Source organism: Ruditapes philippinarum, unplaced genomic scaffold, assembly GCF_026571515.1.
Source record: "Ruditapes philippinarum isolate M1 unplaced genomic scaffold, ASM2657151v2 ctg1989_1_1_1_1, whole genome shotgun sequence".
NCBI lineage: Eukaryota > Metazoa > Mollusca > Bivalvia > Venerida > Veneridae > Ruditapes > Ruditapes philippinarum.
In genome coordinates, this window is record NW_026861408.1 from 38,275 (window position 1) to 57,539 (window position 19,265).

The following is a 19,265-nucleotide window of genomic DNA, read 5'->3' on the forward strand; positions in this document are numbered from 1 at the left end:
AATATCTTTTACAATATACAGTCGTCTCTCGTTATTTTGAAGTCATCAGGACCGTCCAAAAAAAATTATTAAGATAATGAAATGTCGAGATAAACATATAAGGATTTGAAGTCAGAAACAGAGTTTTACAAAAGACATGTGCATACCTTATATCAAATAAACTACATAATTATGATATCTCCATGTCTTGTTTTCTTGAGCCTAATATCGCAAATTCAATATTAAATACGTTACATCAGCGGATCTTTACCAGAACAGGTTTGAACAGTTTATTGAAAATGCTGGGCCTCATAGAGGCATCAGTCACATATACAATAATATATACATATACAGTAAAGTTCCGCTTAACGACCGGTCCGAAAATACGACCAATCCGATAATACGGGCAGTTTTTGAAAGAACCAATTTTTTCTCTACATATTTCAATGGTCGGAAGGTCCGATTATACGACCGGTCCGCTATTCCGTATTACGACCACTTTCAAAAGAACCGACAGGTTAAATATTGTTGATTAATGTCCCGTAAATGCGACCACGTGTCGAGTGATAAACACCGACCGTTATATTTTACGGCATTAGCTGTGAACGGTTTACGACACCCGGAAGAGAATGTGTGAATAACAATTTTGACAATTTGCACACTTACAATTTAATTGCTATCGATTATTCGTTTAATGTGGATTAAATTATTGGAAAATCAAAGGGAGCTATTTGATGTATTGAATCGGCACAGGTGCAAATTGATAGATAACTGGAGTAACAGCAATTTGTTATTGTTTACGTATTTCGCATTTTCAAGTCAAGTCAAGTCAAAAAACATTTAATTCTCTCATTCCATGTACAAACATGACATAATGGAGTAATAAACATGAATAAAGTATAATGAGGCTCAAATAGCAGTTAATTAACATACTAGCGAAAAATATAATTGAATTGTGCTTCCAGTTTTTAAGTACGTGGAGAGCCAAAACTGTTGTGTATATATATATTACTAAAACATATTAAATAATAAAGAAAGCTAGTATTACATTCAAAGGTATTGTTTCATTTTTCTCGTCACACGCACACACGCACACACACACACACACACACACACATGTATACTTTCTATTTCAACAATGTGTAGTATTAAAATGACGATTTCTGCTCAATAGTCGTAACGACAATCAATATTTTTAACGTAAATGAATATACTACAAAAATTTAAGTAAACATGCGAATCATTTTTAGGGTATAAATGGAGAAGTCTAATTTTTAACAATAACAAAAGGTATGGTATTGAGATGCGAATGGTAGATGGGGGTGATAACAAAAAGGCTTTGCACGTTGATGTTGTTGCATTTACTTCCCTTTAGTTAAAGTGTTAGATAATATTCAAGTTTTTAGTTATGCAGAGTGAATTTGAATATGATCTAGAAAAACTTTCTGATCGGCGGGAACTGGGGTCTCCGTCTACTCTATCGTGGACCTGAACTCAATCAGAGCACGACCTGGGGCATGGAAGCTCCAATAAGGTCTTCCTGCGATGAAACGCGCCCCAGGCCGTGCCAGGTGCACTCCTGTCCCTCGACTTCCCAATGGCGGTCGGGGGACAGGAGTACCCCCGACTTCACGGTGAGTCCTATACAAAGGTATCGGAGGCCACAGTTCCCACACAATCTTACAATATTTAATTATAGCGAAAAGCTATATCATAGGCCCAAAGAGGAAAAAAATAGTTCTTTTGTATAATGTAGATAGTTAATAACACATTTTCATATAGTGAAAAATAGCATTAGATATATTGAGATACGAAAGTGGAGTTAATTAGTATTTCTAAACCTAGACAAACTTCTTCTGACCTTTCCTTTAGAAAAATCAAAGATCTGTGGTCTAGTTGAAATGCGGAATACTATAAATGTGTGCCACTAGGTCTCCCAAAACGAAACAGAGACTTTGCAGCACTTTTGATATTCGAAGAAAAGAAAGTTATATTAAAATTATTACATAGTGGTCAATGCCTTAAATTCTACTTAGTATACACTTAACAAATTTACCTAATTTGAGACGTTCTTGTTTATTGTTAGTATTCATTAATTCAGATGTTTTGATTATATTTGGTCTTCTAAAATAATAAGGTTTTAAGAAGCGTTTACGCTCATTTTCAAAGATTTTGCATTCGAATAAGAAATGAAATTCGTCGCCTAATTTATTACATGACGTACATAGTCTATCATTTAATTGAATTCTTGCCCAGTTTCCGATTTCTATCGGAAGATGGTGGTTTCGAGTACGAAATCGTATCAATGAATATAGAATTGCTGACTTTGGCAAGGATAAAAATGATTCTCTTTCAAATTTGCATTTAAAAAGTTTATAGAAGCTAGCCTTAGAAGAGTTTTCTACATTAGCATACCATTCGTTAAATAAACAGATCTTTTAATTTTTGTCGTACTGAAAGTTTTAGCCATTTACTGTTTGGGAAATGATGGTTCGTCCATATATGTATCATTCCACATTTGATAAAAATGTCTTTAATATTATAAAACCAAGGATATTTTCTTTTCAATGATTCATTGCCCAATGTTTTAGCTATGTTAACTACATTTTTGTAAACTACTGAAGATAATTTATTTGGCAATGTATCTGGACTAACATTACATATTCTTGACCAAAATGCGATAGTTTTCTCTTCAATATCTATAGAGAGAGGTGTCCGGTTTCCCCATAAACCATATAGTTTGGGGTTGACTTTTTTAATTTTAAAATATACTTAAGAAATTTAAGTTGAACACGTTCAATTATATCATAATTTCCAAAACCCCATATTTCAGATCCGTATAAAAGAATTGGTTTGATTGTTTTATTGAACATGTCAATTTGTAAATCTATGGGTAAACTTAATCTATTTGAATTTTTAATTAGGCTATACATAGCGCGAGTTGCTTGTGTAGATAAATGTTTCTTACATTTAAAAAATGATCCGCTTCTACTAAAATATATTCCAAGGTACTTATATTCTTGCACTATTTCTAACTGTTGATTATTAAATGAAAAATGATATTGAGGTATTCTTCCTTTTGAGAAAATTAAAATTTTTGATTTTTCAATATTTACGGTTAGCTTCCAAGCATCACAATATTCTTCATATAAATCAAGAGAGTTTTGTAATTCATCTTCACTGTTAGCTAAAATAACAGTATCATCTGCATAAAGTAAGATAAATAATTTTAAAAAAGTCTGCATATCATCTGTATTTTCACTATCAGGTATAAGTATTCCATTTATATTAGTATTATTGTAAAAAAAATTGTGTAGATCATTTAGGTAAAGAGAAAACATCAAAGGCGAAAGGTTTTCGCCTTGTCTTACACCAATATTACATGGAAAGAAACTTGATACAGTTGAATTTGATTTAACACATGATTTAATATTATTGTACATGTTTTTAATAAAATTAAAACATTTTCCATTGATATTATAATTACCTAATTTATTCCAAAGACCATCTCGCCAAACAGTATCAAAAGCTTGTTTAAGGTCTATAAAAGCGCAAAATAATTTCTTTTTGTTATTATTATTATATTGAATTAAATGTTGAAGAATAAACATATTATCTTGAGTTGAAAAACCTTTTCGAAAACCAGCTTGAGAATTATGTAAAATATCATTTGATTCAACGTAATTTGTCAATCTGTTATTGATAATGCAAGTAAATAATTTACCAAAAGCAACTGAGCAGTGTTATGGGCCTGTAATTTTCTGGTTTAGATTTGTCACCTTTATTTTTATAAATTGGATTTATGAGTCCAATGGTCCATGATTCCGGGATTGTGCCATTGTCTAAAATCAAAATTGAATAGTTTAAGGTAAACGTTTTTAAAAAATATGATACGAGTATTTAATGTGTTCATTTACAATATTATCAATTCCACATGATTTGTTATTTTTTAGAGATTTGACTGCTTTTGATATTTCTTCTTCAGTTATTGGACAGTTGATAGTTTCATTTATTTCTGCATTTTGCGTTTGAATGTGAACCTCTGGTATTTGATCGCTTATATTGCTTGCAAAATTATTTTCTTTGAAATAAGAATACAATTCATTAATACCACACTCTATTTTTTCTTTGTTGTTACCTTTTAAAATTTTCCAATATTTTCTAGGATCAGAATGTTTTAATTTCCTTAATTTTTCTATATTTTTTATTTTTAGCTTTATTATAAAAAAGTTTCATGGTTTCTTTATACATTTTACTTTTTGTTTTAAGGTTTTCTTTATTAGTCTCTGATTTACGCAATTTATAAAGGTATTTAGCCTTATGGAATTGTTTACGCGCTGTTCGACATTTATGCCCAAACCACGTCGATGAATCAGACGATTTTTCATTATTTTATTTTTTTATTTTTATTGTTGCGCATAGAACCAAAAGATGTTTTAGAGGATCGAAGAAATAAAGAAGCAATATCTGACATGATATTATCCACAGTTTCTTGGTTTAAAATTGTCTTTAATTTCCTGATTATCTAACTTATCTGATAGTCTACATACTTCATTCAAATCTATATTAAGTACGAATTCATTTATTTTAGAGTTATCCCATAATCTTATGTCAGGAGTATCGTTAGAATCGGTTTCCGTACTTTTGGAAATTCCTATGTTTAGTGTTAAACTTAAAGGGTTATGAGCATCCGATAACAATGGACAGAAATCTAATACCTGCATGTTGTTTATGTATTTAAAAATATTTGAACTGCATAAAAAATAAGCTACTGTGCTAGAGGACTTACAAGTTAACATTCCTGTTTCGTTTCCCTTTGTTCTGCCATTTAAGATATAAATATTATTAAACTGGAGAAATTCGATAAGTCTGTTACCATAATTATTTGCAATATGATCACAATTTCTACGACGCTTCGACAAATGTTCTGCATTATCAAATTTTTGCATTTCCGCATTATACGGATTTTCGGATTGGTACATGTATAACTTCCTGTACTGAGACAATGACACTCGGAAAATTCTGTAATTGATGAACATTATCGAGTTTACCCGAACATTATATGATTCTGTAGAACTTGTCTTAAATGAATAGTCAGATGTATATGTTTGTGTAGGAAAGAGAATGACAGAAGGAAATTTAATTTTCTTTTCCAAAATACTCCTAACTTCTGCATACGATCTCTTCTGACTTTCACATGTATAAAATGTATATTTACCATTTTAAATAATGTACCAGTTATGTTGTTTTAATGGTGTTTATGTAAAATTAAAATACATCAAATACCTTTAATTAGTTGTTTATACAATGTGTCATTTATCTGCCAGTAAAACAGTGACAAACATGTCTGCCTATCATTCCTATGTATAAACCACTGATATTGAAGGTATATGTGCCTTACTGGTGTGCTATAATCTAGAGTCTCAATAAAGAGACCGACTCGATAATAAGACCACTTTTTGCTAGACCCACAAGTGGTCTTAATAGCGGAACTTTACTGTAGTATGACATATAAAGAGATATCCACGAAATATGCTGATGTATTACATGGCAAATATAAATCAAAAATGAAAGTGTTACATTATGAAAATAAGCTTAGTTATCAGTTACTTAAATGCTGAAATAATTTTTTTACAGAATACTGCAAGTTTTAACAATATACTCCTATCTGTGCTATTCATTAACATATAAAACTTGATTGAATTAACATTAGTACTATACTCTCTAGTAATATATTTTTTTCTATCAGTATTAAAGAATTGACAATTAAATAAATAGTGATATTCATCACCAAGTGAGCTATTATTGCATAAATTACACACTCTTAATTCTCTTGGTATATTACAAAATCTACCAGACTCAATAGGCATTTTATGGTTCATACATCTAAAGCGCATTAGTACCAAAGCTAAATGAGATGGTAAAATATCTAAAAACTTTTCAAATCTGAATTCACTTTTGTACATTCTATAATTCAGACATTTACTTGATTGTGACATTTCACTATGCCAATTTTGAATGAACTGATCTTTCAGTCTATTTTTAACAATTTTCTTAAACAATGGAAGAGAAGTGGCAACATTATTAATCCAAAAGTTTGATAAACCCAGTGAATCTAGTAATTTACAAACACTATTCATCCATGGGAGTTTCAACATATTTCTACAATACAAAGAGTGTGACATATCATACAATATATGGCTTATTGATTCCTGTTTGCTACTTAAAATCTTATTCCAAAAGCACAAAACTCTACTTTTTATATGAATAGATAAAGGTAATATCCCTAAATCTCCATAAAGCATACAATTTGGAGTACTTTGTTTCAAATTTAATATGAGTTTATAAAATTTTAATTGAAATCTATCTATGATATTCACATTTTCAATTCCCCACACTTCGCTACCATATAACAATATAGGTGTTACCATGCTATCAAAAAAATGAATTTGCATACTGATAGGCAAATCCAATTTTCTAGCCTTAACTATAATTGAAAACATAGCCTTCCTTGCCTGTTCTAATAAATGATTCTTTGTTTTAGCAAATTTACCATTATAAGAGAACTTAACACCCAGATATGAAAAATCATCAACAATTTCTAGCAAATTACCTTCAAAACTAAAGGCTGGAATATTACATAAACCTCTTTTACTTTTACAAAAAACAACAATTTTAGTTTTACTAGGATTAACTTGTAAATGCCATAATTGACAATAATTTGACATTGCATCTAGTGCTTTTTGCAGTTCTTCAGCAGATTCAGCAAATATGACAGTGTCATCAGCATATTAAAGAATATACAATTTAAAATACATTTCAACATCAGAATCACTCAGGGTATCATTTACAATGTTTGATAGTAGATCCAGACCATTAAAATGTTGTGACAGGAAATAGTTTAAATCATTTAAAAATAAAGAAAACAATATGGGAGATAAATTTTCACCCTGACGAACGCCTGTATGACTTGTAAAAAAATCCGACATATGACTAAAAGAATTAATTTTAACACAAGATTTAGCTTGTAAATACATGTTATAAATGATCTTTATACATTTACCATCAACATTATTGCTAATTAATTTCTGCCAAAGTGCAGTTCTATTTATGCTATCAAAAGCCTTTCTGTAATCAATAAAAGAACAATATAACTTTTTACCTTTAGACAGATATAAATCAATCAAAGTTTTCAGAGAAAATATATGATCAGTAGTGCTATACTTTTTCCTAAATCCAGCTTGTTCTTCACAGAGAATATTATTACTTTCTAAAAAATTATTGAGTCTAGAGTTAAGAACATTTGTGAAAAGTTTCCCAAAACAACTAAGTATAGTAATTCCATTATAATTATCTGGATCGTCTATGTTACCCTTGTTTTTGTATATTGGTAAAATAATCCCTTTACTCCAAACTTCAGGAAAAATTCCAGAATCTAAAATAATATTAAACAAATAACAAAACACATCAAACATGCTGTCGGGTACATTCTTCAGATATTCATTCAATACATGATCAAAGGAAGATGATGCTTTATTGTTTTTCAGTGAAATAATAGCTTTACGTATTTCTAATACAGTAAATGGTTTATCTAAATCAGAGTTATTTGACGAGACATTAGTTATATCAAAGTCATCAATGTCAACTTGAGTGTCAACCTCATTCAATTTACTAAAATGATCAAAAAAAGCCTCAGTTGTTACTTTGTTAATAACTTCCTTCCGATCACCTGAATATTTGTTCAATAGACTCCAATAAGATCTAGGATCTTTATTTTTTAAACCTTCAATTTTATCAACAATGCTTTTCTGATATGCTCTAAACTTTTTCTTAACTTCTTTTTTATACTGTCGGCTACTACAAACTAAACTATCTTTATTTTCTGCAGTAGGGTTCCTGCTATACATGTTTTTATAATTCATATATTGAATACAAGCATTTTTACAATCACTATCAAACCAAATTTTATTGTTTTTCTTAGACTTCCTATGATTAACATTTTTCTTTATAAGATCACAACTTACAGCTGCATCGGTTAAAATACTAGACACTTTACCGGTCAAATGATTAACAACATTTACATCAAAATGACGATTTTCACAAACCTCTTTAAGCTCATCCAATAAATTTGATACAGCTGTGCTATCGAACTTATGCTTATAACTAGCACTTAAATTAGAACTCCACACAGGCCTATAACAAACATCATCTTTAGATTTGATACTTGCATCCATAACATTACAATCTGGTATAATGTTCAAGTTAAAACAAAATTCCAATGCACAATGCACATCAGATAAAATTGGATCAAATTGCAAAACATTAAAATATGTTATACAAGGGAACAAAATTCCTGACATAAGCAAATAATCAATCAAGCTACCATTACCTTTATTACATGTGTTTCTACCAATATATGCATCATTACCACATCTACCATTACCAATAAAGATATTTGCAGATTTACACAACTGAATAAGTCTCTGGCCATAATTATTACATTTGCTGTCACAAGAAAAACGTTCAACAGGGAAACCAAGTTCATCAAGGTTATTCATAACTATATGTTGCATGGTAATTTCATCAAAATTTTCATTAATTACATACTTATCAAAGTCAACAAAATCACTCAAGGAACCAGTTCTTGCATTGAAATCACCAAAAATACAGAATAAACAGTTTGCAAATTTGATTTTCAAATCAATAATACAACTTTCTAAGCTATCAAATAATTCAAGAGAGCTATAATGAGATCCTTCAGGAGGAATAAAAACATTTCCAAAGATAACATCAGAATCTTTGCATTTTAAAAATAAAAAATTCTCAGAGCTACAATCTAACATAGTTAACTTTGTGGATAAAGATTTCTTGATAAAAACTCCCACTCCCCCCGATTTATTACGGCATTTATCTCGAAATTTGTGAAAGAAAACATAGTCTTTCATACAAACAGTGTCATATGCATCTAATTTAGTTTCAGAAACAAAAAATATATCGTATTTTTCAACAAAATTTATGAAGTCTGGAATTACAAGTTTAGATCTAAGTCCACATACATTTATAGAACAACATTTTGTAATATTAGAAATATTAGACATACAATACACATGATCATGTGAAATATCATCACAATTATTAAAAGAATTAAGCATACTTAAATCACTAGAGTTAACAAGTGATGATTTTAACTGACTTGAGTAACTTGTACTCGAACAAGGTTGAATATTTATTAAACACTGATCTATATGACTAGAATTATCATTGTTCCACTGATTTTGATTCACTTGGCCCAAGTCACTGTTATTCGGTAACTGTTTATCATCATGATTACTTAAAGTAGAATCCTTGTCAGCAGATACACACATATTAACTTGATTAGATGAAATAGGGGTGTCTGTGATAAAAACACATAATGAGGTTTACTCAATAATACACTACTACAGTGAAAACGTTGTTTTCAGCTTGGTTGATCCGGATATCCTCCTGGGTTGGTAATCGGGATCTCCTCGAGATTGTTCGATCGCTGTTTGATTGTTTTGGTGTTTTGAAACAAATTAATATTGCAATAATAAAGTTTCTATACTTTCACTATTTCATTTACAATTTTAAAGTCATAATGAATTTAATACAGTGTTCGAATATTTTATAAATAGCGGAAAATTCACTCATTTTGGACATGAGAAAATTAGATTAACTTTTATAATAACAGCTCGACTCGTAACAAACATAATCATCATTATGACATGTGCTGTTGAGTGATTATCAACTGGTTCGTGTTTTTCAGTATGAAAAGAAGAATGTTAAAAATCTTCTAAATGCACAATGTGTAAAAAGTAGGTTGTATTTACAGTGTGTCATAGTAAAGCTCCATAACGTTACGGCCACTAGGTAACCATTTCGTGGTATCAGTAATTAGGAAAAAACATTTTATTTGGGCACCAAAACTGGACAAGCACCCGTGGAAACAAAGGCATTCCTGCTAAAAAGAACCTTTACGTGAAATGTTTGTACTAATAATAATTTTAGTAGAAAAACGTACTAAATAATTTTCTGTCTGCAATGCGAATTTTCTGAGCACGCCATTTTTTGATTTTGCTCGAGAAATCAGCATCCTGGTTGTGAACCACATAAACAATGTTTCCTGATTTCCTTTTAGCATCATATCGTGCAATGGGATTTCTTCTCGCTATTCTCAAATCAGATCATCTTTTTCCTATTTCATTTCTTTTTTCAATAATGCCATGTTAACTGAATACTTACCAAACTGATTTGTTTCAATTTTGGCGGTTTATCTTAAATGAAAGGTATAAGAATGCTAAATTTTGAAATACCACTAAATTGTCTTACGTGTGCCAAAGTGCACAAGTGTGCAAGTGTCTTGATATTTTTTTATTATTCTGCAATATCATAGATCACAAAAACAATAAACAAAAATATATATAAATAATAAATAATGATTTAAAAAATAAGTTTCAATTTAATGTTTGTACATGTAAGTATATAGTGCTATCGGTCTACATCCAATTACTTCCACCATAGTAATGTCTAGCAATCAGTATGGTGGCCATGCGTGGATATAAGAAAAACTATGATAGTGTGCTAGACCCTCACAGCTACTCTGTCCCTTCAACATGACTAGCAACGTTATATGGGTGATATAAAACACATAAAAACATAAACATTTTACAATACATGTATGTTCATGATTTTAGTGCAGATAAGATGGGTAGTAGTTTTGAAACATGAGAGAAAGACTTGCTAGAGAAGTCAAAGGACATGCAGCAAGCACCGACTTGAATCCAGATACTGTGTCAGCGCTGACTGCAGACTACAGAAGAGTATTCCACAGGTAGAATATACATTCAAAAATAAATAATATCTAAAGGCACATTATGTGTAAAGTTATATGTTAGGTTTGCAATACGAGTATATATAGCATCGGGGCATGCTAGTATCTAATCCAAGAATGTCCAAAGTGATCAATGTCCGGAGCTATTAAGGCACATGTGTCGCAATACTGATGTGTAAAGTTGTGGAGAACTTCTATATCGACGGTACATTTCATCTTTCATCTTAACCCTTTACCTCATATATACGCGAAACAACGCACTTTCGACCCCCCGCCCTTTTTTTAGGCCTGAAATAGTGAAAATATGTCATATTTGGGTCCCAAACACATGTTTTCGTTTGACAATTGTTGCTAAAAAAGTGAGCACTTTTTCGGCGCCGCCCCCCATCCAAAAGATACATCGCCAAGAAAATTTTGGACTTGTGAGAGGCTTAAAATGACCCCAGGCCGATCATAAGGTAACGTGTAACCAACGCTGAAAAGCATTTGACTCTATCTCAATCCCTTGAGAAGTTGCAGCACTTTGAAATAAATTTCGTTGCCATGGTAACAGGAAATTTAAGACTGAGCTTGTCGTTACAAAGGCAATGGTTCAGTCAACATTTGTGCCAAGTTTTCATTTTTCATAGTTTCATAGCAGTTTGAACTTGTAAGAGGAGGCTTTTCAGTGAAAATGGCCATTTTTCACAATATGCTCATGGGGGAAAGGGTTAAATCTTTTAATTTAAGAATTATATGAAACGATTTATCTAACAATAACATAATTATTTACCTTTTCGAAAGCACTTTAATAACAATGTGCTGTCATTTTTCGGTAGTTTCTAGCAAATACAAAAATGCTTACTGTTTTGTTAACAGTTCCATTGGTTGACTTTTTCCGCCAGGTACATTTTGATACCAATTTAAAGCTATTTACAACTTGTTTTCACTTTTTCAGCTATGTACACAATTGCTTTACATTTTCCGTTTAGTTCAATTTGATGACATCCCCATGTAAAATCAGTTCAGAAAACATTTTCCCATTTTAAATTATGTGGTATTCTAAAAAATGAATTTGTAAAACTTGTTAATTATTACATATTATGAATATTTTTTATAGTCTGTGAGTTTTTTTAATTGGAACATCAATGAATATATTTGAAAGATAAATGTTGAATATAAAATTCACGTGAAATTGGTCAATTGCCAAGTCGATAGTCAACAAGACGACTGGTTCTTATTGATAGATGCCCTTTTACTCATTCGCTGTATTACCTTCCCACTAATTGCACAATCATTTGCTAATAAAATGAGCATACCTGTTATTTAATTAGGAATGTTTAATTGCATATACTCTTTGTTCTAGTATGTACATCTTTACATATCAATTCTACTGGAGACAATTTCATTTAATGAATGCACAACCATTTGTTAATTAAAATTATTATAGGGCTATAATCAAAGTCAAGTCAAATATTTTATCGGCCAAAACAAATACATGTTCATCGCCAAGTTACCGCGGCGCTTATAAGATATTTGCATAACATAAGAAAAGTATGGTAAACAGTATAATATAATATTAATAATACAAGTATGTCTATTAATAAGACGTATCTTTAAAGTATATATACATGTATCCATGATATCAAAAAGTCTAGTATTTTATTTTTGTTACCACAAAAATTCGTTAAGCCTCATGAATATATTTTGATACCGTAAGTACAGATCGATTTTTTTTTTTTTTGCTTAAATCTGCTCTAAAGATATTCATATTTGAACTGTCAAGACGATGTCATCAAACCTTATATGTGCTAAAGTACTTGCATTTAATAAATATCAGGTTTAATAACATATAATTGTAAAATATGACGGATTTGCATTGAATAATAACAGACAATACGTAGGATATATTTGTAAAGCGTCCTGCCATATTGATGAACAATTTATTCCTCTTTTAAAACTTTTTTTGTTATTGCTTTTTCAATGTTATAGTATTCTAATTGTTAACAAGAACTTTCAACAGCGGTACTTCCTCGAGATATTATATTAAAAGGAAGTATACAAAAATGAATTATGTTTGGACAAAAAGGATTTCAATCAAATACTTTTAACGATTTGCTTTCAACAAAATATTTCACACGAGTTTTTAAGTGATTTTTGACAAACAAGTTCAATAGAAACAATTGATGAATAAACAAAAAAAGTAATCCGGGATTTGGGTCCGACACTGACGTAATAAATGTCCTCAATCCATATTTTATAATCATAAACAGATTAAAGTCAAGGTTGAATCACACGATAAATATAATATATTTTATATTTGATGTTAACACTTTATTATCGTTTTGATGATAGACATTGTAAGTGACAAGTAAAATGAAGCAACTATTTGTATGTATATTTGTTTTAATTGTATTAAAAATTGCATTTGGCACTGATGCCGGCTCGCCACGGCGAGCCGGTATTACGGTAGGATTTTACTGAGAAACAACCTTAAACTCCGAAGCTATCCAAAAATTTAATCGAAGCTTGGCTTCCAGCTTTCTACAAAATAATTTATCTATCAGGGCTAGGATCCAAAATTATTTATCCAATCAAATTTAATCTTACATAGCGTAAAAAAACCTTCAATTTTCACGCCATTTTTAAAAATCAGCAAGTATTGTTTTGAGCGCAAAGATATAATGATGATTAAAATGTTGGTCTTTATGAATTCTTTTCAATAAATCATATTTACACTGACTTCTGATTTAGCGATTTCACCTGTTTTCTCTGTAGTAAGTTTTCGTTTGGTTAATTAACATAAGTGTACATCTGGTTCTGTGCATTTTTTATTTTTTCCTTTTTTCCGGTCATTTTATCCTTTCCGGTAATTAGTGTATGTATTTACTGGCCGGGATCCGGGACGCCCGGGATCCGGGATCATATAAGATATGGAGGAAAAACCTAATGAACTATATTTGTGTTGATTGTTGTCGTAATGAAAGGCCATTAAACGTTAATTTTTTTATTGTATATAATGAACGTTAAATTAATTTAACTTAGAATATAGATATATTTAGAGCTATTTATTAACAAACTTAAAATGCGGAAATCACAATACTTATAATTATATGCCTAATTAATTGGAAAAATCAAAGACTATTTTCTTGAATTGGTCAAATCCCGGGATCCCTATATGTTTTAAAACGATCCCAGCTTTTCTGAAAACTATATACTTTAACTGGCCAATCCGTGAGATCTATTTACATTTTAATACGATCCCGGCTTTTCTGAAAACTATATTCTTGAACTGGTCAATTCCCGGGATCCCTATATGTTTTAATAGGATCCCGGCTTATCTGAAAAACATCTTCTTAGACTGGTCAATTTCCAGGATCCCTATATTTTTTAATGGGATCCCGGCTTTTCTGGCTGAATTGATTGACAACTTGTGTTTACTTTAGGACTTGTGCCTCTCATTCCAATACTAAATAACCTACATGTATTACAACTTAATTTTGTATAAAGAGACATCTTTATGAAATCTACCTATCTAACATTTTGTGGTCAAGGTAAACAGGCCATATAGTAATTGTGCATAGACATAGGTTCTTCATTCTATCTGTTTACATGCACCTTCATATATACTCATACTCATCTTGGTTAAACTGAGAGAACTTTATATGTCACTTTCAGTCAATGAGTTTAAGATTTTGAATTTACTGGCCCGAATTCCAGTTTTGAATTTATTCTACTAAATAATTAACAAAATTTTCTTAAATTTACACTGGCCTGAACTTATATACACTGGCCATCGGGCACCGGGCCAGTGTTGACTTCACTTTTATTTTGATGTTCGCTGAAGTCTCTTCAGCTAACAGAACTGTCATTTTTACATTTAAACACACCCCTTGAAAAAAATTACGAAGCGAGTCGCTACTAGCTTTTTTAAAAGCTAACCTTGTGTATGGAACTACTTTGGTTCAAATGAGTCCTTTGATGGGAAAATTTGCATTTACGCTGACATTTCATTTAATAAGAAAACATTACCACGCAGTAAGTTGGACTGTTTTATTGAATGTATGAACCACGCGGATTGCGTCAGCGTTTTTCACGTGCAAGAAACTGGTGATTGCACGGGATGCGGAGTACGGTATGATAATGCGAATCTATTTGGCGTTACAGAACAGATGGATGGAACCAAATATTACGAAATACAGAGTGTATTACCACTGATTTACTACCTGGAACTATATAGAAACATAGGTTGTCCTGCCGGATGGGCCGGCTTTGCCGGTTACTGTTACTTTCTGACCACAGAAGCGTTGATTTTTCAAAAAGGCATTGTAAGTTGAACCCTTTACCATGCACATAACTATTTAAAGCGACAACAGAAACTGTCCGTGGTACTACAATAAATGTCAATTAAACATACTGATTTTAGTAAATTATATATGTAAAATTCTGTGCATTAATGTCTTTGATTTTGATAGAAAATAGCTCTTTTTTTCTTTCCTTTTTTCAAATATGCCTTTGAAAATATATTATTATGAACAAAAGTGGTATAATTTTAAATCGTTTTAACAAAGTCATTTTCTAATATATTTTTTTCTTGTCATTATACTTGTGAAACTTATACATCATTATCTAGGGTACTGTGTCTCAGATTTTTTCTATATTTTCTCATATAAATAATACATAAAGTCAAACAAATTATGCGACATTTTGATACTTATAACGAAAATAAAGATAATTCAGCCGCTGACTGAGCAATTAAAACCCATAAAGTTCCCTCCGTAAATGAATTCCCTTTCATGTGATTTAAAACAAAACGCTTGTCAAAAAAATGCGGGATTAAAAAGTAGTCCAACTCAAATCAATAACAACTTTTTTTATTCTGACTTAAGGATATATAGTTTTAGGGTCTGGTCAATTTCATAATTATTAGTATTTCCAAATAAAACAACGTTAATATTATAAAGAAGAATCTAAAACAACTAACGCTCATCTGACACTAAGTCAATAAATTGTTGTAAAAAAAGCAGTGTAAACAATGTATTATAAGATATTAATGAACATGTACATTACATAGTTCCAGGGCAGACGGACAGCTCAATTACACCGCTTTTATTGATGAAAGGGAACTATGTCATGAATTGAAAATTGTGTTACCTAAAATAAACGCAAAACATGTAACATACTCGAGCACAAAGGAACAAATATCTAAGACTCTCCTTTTTCCTTTAAGTGATAAATTGAATATGAATCCTTTTAAATGTCTTTGAAGCAAAGGACATACATGAAGTTTCCAAGTAAAAATAATACTTACTTAATCAAGAAATCAAGAAAAGACAACAACAAAATTACAAATAAAATGTTAGTAGCCGGTGCTAGGTGGCGTTGACGGTAGCTTGCAATTATCACTACCGTCCATGAACAAACGCAATCAAATCAAACCCACAAAATTTTCAATCTTACTGTGTGGGGCTATATTTAGGCATTTCGTAATTCCCCTTTTTTCTCCTTTTTCTCATTTACTAGGAATAGTAAAGGGAATATGTACTTTGTTTGACATACATTTATTGTCTCGAATTTCAGGAAAAATGTCAACTATTAAATGCAGACGCAGTAAAAATACAGGATGAAACAGAAAACAATTACATAAAGGAGTATCTATTTTCAATGACATATCCATGTATGTATAATTATATAAGCATATAAGGCCATAAACCAAAACTAGGTTTTGTTTTAAAGGTTTCATGAAGTTCAATGAATTTGAAAGTATGTACACATAATCTACTGTTTGTTTAAAGAAATGTGTCAGTCACAAAATGAGCGCGTACCATTTGCTATTCATAACGATGAATTATATTCCCAAGCCGGTACTAGGAGGTAACCGGTACTAGGAGGGACGTGGACAGTGGCTGGTATTAACCATTGTATATAACCACTTTCTCCAATTAGAGTAAGCCGGTAGCCTTCTCGTTTTTATTGTGTTGTGTTGCATTAAATGGGTCCCTTTTCAACATATTTTGATGGTAAAAAAACTGTTGTTTTGTCTATATTTTGTTTAATGTATCACATATTGAAAGTGAAAACATTTTATTCGTCTTGTTGTTACATCGTGTAGAACATGTAATCTAATAGAATTCCCTAATTTGATTTTTTTTATAATAACGTCTATCTGTGGTATGCCCTTATACCCTCCCCTATTTTCCTTTGATGTCCCGCTTGGCCTCTTTATTATGTGACACTAGTGTAATATGTATGTTAAACAACAACCATTAGTACTTGTTAGTGTAATATTTGTATTATTTTGTCAGTCAGTTAAGGATAAATAAATAGAACCAAATTTCCGAAATATTTTAAAGCTATTTATAGTTTTTGGCGGTAAAAACAATACGTTAGACGATAAAAAAATAACATTGAAGTACATTTATATTTTTTTCAGTTGGGGACTGGGCCTATTTTACCGCCTATACAAATACTTCCGATGTTTGGACAGCATACGATTCGTCCAATGTGATTACCTTTGATAACTGGGCACCAGACGAACCTTCTCAAGATCCCTCCAAAAACTGCTTGGCTTTCTTTTTATTACAAAATCTACAATGGATCAGTTATCCTTGCAATGACGGGCTTCGAATGATCTGTGAGATGAAAAGAATTTAACAATCATTTTGGTGTTCATTTACATGTGAAGTTTTGCATAATCAGAGAGTGTTTCTGTATCTGTATCATAAATACGGCCAATGACAGGATAATTTGTTCACAAAAAATTCGAACTTGAATTCACATGCGCACAATTTTGACATAGCCACTATAGAAAGAATACTGTTTATTATGGGAGTTTTATTCTAACCTGCAGCTTCAATAAGCCAGGAGTAAAATGCATTTGTGTATGGATTTTTAAAATTTAGATGTGATTGTCATATGAAAGTTAGCATAAGTCAATAAAAAAAGCCTACACATATTTATATATTATTTACAAATAGCATCATGTTTGTACTTGTGAAGATATCCCATTCTTTATCTAGTAGAAATTTATTTCAGTGATGTTATTTCTTAGTAGTATGTGTAACACAATGTTTTTTTTTCATTATTGTCCTACCCTTCATGACATTTTCTGAATAGTTAGGCTAGTATTGCCTATTTTGATTATATTTATCGCATAAATTACTTGCTTGTGGGTCTTTCAGGAAATATAAACAAATGTTTCTCAATTATTTTTAACTTATACCTCTTTATAAATGCTGTTACATGTATATACAATGTATTTTGTAAAGTTGTGTATTGCTTCTCTGTTTTTCTTGCCTTTTAGTGTTTTGCCTTGTGTTTTGGTACATTTGGTTTGAAATAATAAATAAAGTCTAAAACTTGTAGCATCAAAACCTTATTTCATCCGTCAGTGAGAAATGTTCTTTGAAAAGTTTTGTACAGCAAGTGCTCATTTAGAATAAAATAGACACAAACAGAATTCCTAAAGAAAGTTCAACATGGCAAAATTGAAAATGTTGCAGGCTCGGTTGATGGACGGTACTGGTAATTACAGGCAACCTTTACGTTATTCTTTTTGTATATAATCTGTACGAATGTGTGTAATAAGGACTTTTGCTGAGCCGAAGTGACCTTGGTGCAATTTCTTGAAGGGACCTCTTATAATTTAACGACAATGCTTCTTTAAGAAACATTGTACTAGCATGAAATGGGCATTTGCCGGCGCAGTGACTTGTGTCTGCAAATACACTTTACGAACTTTTGTTAAAAGCACTACTTTTTGGAATGCACCGTAATCTATCCATTCATCCAATTTCATTGCGGATTAGCTATTGCTTATGACTCTCCAAATCATATGGCGCTAGTCATAGACATATACGTATGACATAGGCGTTTTTCCAACACTGTTATTGCGTATGCTATTATAAAAGGGTTTTACGTAATTTTAAATGAATACTAAATGAATACCATTTTGTTTCTGGATTTCGCAGCGACCAACCTATATCTCTGAATTCGTTGAGGATCCGTCAGAGCATTGCCTTTGACTTTTTGTACGGCAATTTAGGGCACACTACTCTTTCCCAAGAAAATGGACCACCAAATTTAATTAAATAAATATTCTGTAAATATTCGTAAAAAATACATTTTTCTGATGCTCGGCGTGACCTTTTCGTTAGTCCGAGATTATTCCGAATTATACATTGCAAAAGTGAAATAGAAGGCACATGTCGGTAGCTTCAAATTATGTCCGCATGGCATTAGCGTTAGTCAGTACAGTGGATTGATTTTTGTTGTTATTTTGTTACAGAGGCTATGGTCTAGTCATCATTTGTGCCAAGTTTCATCAGTATTAAATCATTTTTCATAGTTTTATAGCAGTTTGAACTTGTTACAGGTGGCTTTTCAATGAGAACGGCCATTTTTCGCAATATGCTCGTGGGGTAAAAGGTTAATAGCTTAGTGTCTGCTTAACACTAAT

The 19,265-nt window shown here is 31.2% G+C and overlaps 1 protein-coding gene across 1 annotated transcript in view; it reads left to right on the top strand.

Moving 5' to 3' along the window:
• The window catches only part of LOC132715531 (piwi-like protein 1), a 173,547-nt gene that overhangs the window by 30,423 nt on the left and 123,859 nt on the right, over positions 1 to 19,265 (top strand). The window lies entirely within an intron of this gene.